Below are 1,640 nucleotides of genomic sequence, written 5' to 3'. Positions count from 1 at the left end.
AATGCGCATATTTTCTTTCAAATCTGTCGTCAATTGAATGGATACCGAGCTATAGAAAGTAACCATTCCACTCGATAGCTTCTAACGTTTAGATCAAACCCAGCATCAAAGACTATGATGAATGTTCATTGTTGTCAGCAGAAAAAAATCCAGATAAATTTGGAGTAACAGATTTCAGTGTTGAATATTCCTGGGTAGAATATTGCATCCCAGACATTGTATAATATAAGCCTAAAAAGTCGGTCACATAGTGTTTCCACTGTGTAGGATATATGATGTGTTTCATTATTTCCATTSAACTACTTAATTATATATACTGTATATAAGGCATATTCAATGGGGTCATTAATTATGGACACAGTTGATAAAGATGAACAATCATTTTTTGTTCAGTATAGTGTTTTCCCTGATCTTTATCAAGGGTGCCAATAATTTTGCGGTTACATTTGCATGTACAGGAATTTGACTCTGTGAAATCGTATAGGACTCAAACATAGTGGGGATGGGTAAACACTATGTTGCAAGTGTGTTTATTATCTGTGTGTACGTACCCGAGGGAGTGTGTGTCTGTGTAATCTGTATCACCTGTCTTTTCCAGGAGGAGAAGGGTCCTGAGGTGCTTCTGGTKAAGGAGGAGGGTCTGGGGAACACTGAGAGGACCATAGTCATGAAGGACAACCAGACTAMACCTCCTCCTGAACCCACAGAGGAACCAGCTGAGCAGCACAGGACCACACACAGTCTCACTGAGGTGAGCCCACTGTGAACTACTGTCTGAATGGTATTAGGTCAGGGTCTGTATCCACAAAGTCTCTCAGAGTAGGATTGCTGATCTAAGTTATAATCTTATTCATTATGATCTAAAAGGCWAAACTGATCCTAGATCAGCACTCCTACTYTGAGACTCTTTGTGGATACGGGCCCAGGTCTTGATTCGTTGTCTTAAGTGTGGGACCATGCCTTTTGAATGATCAAACCATTAAAGAGTGTCAAGAAATCAAATCGACTTACACACCCCTCTGTGCCTTTCAGGTTGAACGAGTGGGAAACTGCCTGCACAGGTGGCAGCCGAACGGTTTCTCCCCCGTGTGCATTCTCTGGTGCCTCTCAGGTTGGAAGAATCGGAAAAACTAGCCTGCACAGGTGGCAGCTGAATGGTTTTCCCCCGTGTGCATCCTCTGGGGATCTCCACCTGTTTGGGGAAACTGAAGCTTTCCCACAGAACGAACACGGGAAGCGCTTCTCTTTGGCCCTGCCACCTTTACTGATTACGTCTCTACTACCGTCATTGTCAATGGGCTTGTTGAGGCATTGGCAATTGTCTGAGTTCCTGTTAACATTAGGAGAGTGTGAGGAGGATGAAGCCAGGGAGTGTCTGTGTTGTCTCAGGGTCCATTTCCAGTTGATAGATCCTATAGAAGCAGGCTGAAGCAGCACCTGTTTGGGGGTAACCTGGGCCCATCAGCTCTCTGAATCACAACTATAGGAGGCGGACGGAGCATCCTAGCCGAGGTCTGTGTCTGTCTCTCCCGTTGCACGTACACCTCCCTGTCCTGCAGACCCAAATCTACGCTTGCCCTGGTCTCAGCCAGTCTGTTGTCATGGAGACTAAGTTTGTTTGTTGTTTTGTGTCGACAGTC

At 44.9% G+C, this 1,640-nt stretch overlaps 2 protein-coding genes and 1 long non-coding RNA gene across 6 annotated transcripts in view; 2 read left to right on the top strand and 1 right to left on the bottom strand.

The window, feature by feature from the left end:
• LOC139023669 (uncharacterized) overlaps window positions 1-745 on the top strand; it is a 2,988-nt gene extending 2,243 nt beyond the window's left edge. The window contains exon 3 of the long non-coding RNA XR_011474812.1: window positions 599-745. This is a non-coding gene — a long non-coding RNA (uncharacterized lncRNA). The remainder of the gene's footprint in view (window positions 1-598) is intronic.
• LOC112067942 (uncharacterized) overlaps window positions 1-1,640 on the bottom strand; it is a 539,689-nt gene that overhangs the window by 258,896 nt on the left and 279,153 nt on the right. The window lies entirely within an intron of this gene.
• The window catches only part of LOC111958455 (uncharacterized), a 320,242-nt gene that overhangs the window by 199,379 nt on the left and 119,223 nt on the right, over window positions 1-1,640 (top strand). The window lies entirely within an intron of this gene.

This window comes from Salvelinus sp. IW2-2015, linkage group LG34 (genome assembly GCF_002910315.2).
Source record: "Salvelinus sp. IW2-2015 linkage group LG34, ASM291031v2, whole genome shotgun sequence".
Classification (NCBI taxonomy): Eukaryota; Metazoa; Chordata; class Actinopteri; order Salmoniformes; family Salmonidae; genus Salvelinus; species Salvelinus sp. IW2-2015.
The sequence above is the reverse complement of the archived record's forward strand: the minus strand, read 5'-3'. Positions and strand labels throughout refer to the sequence as shown.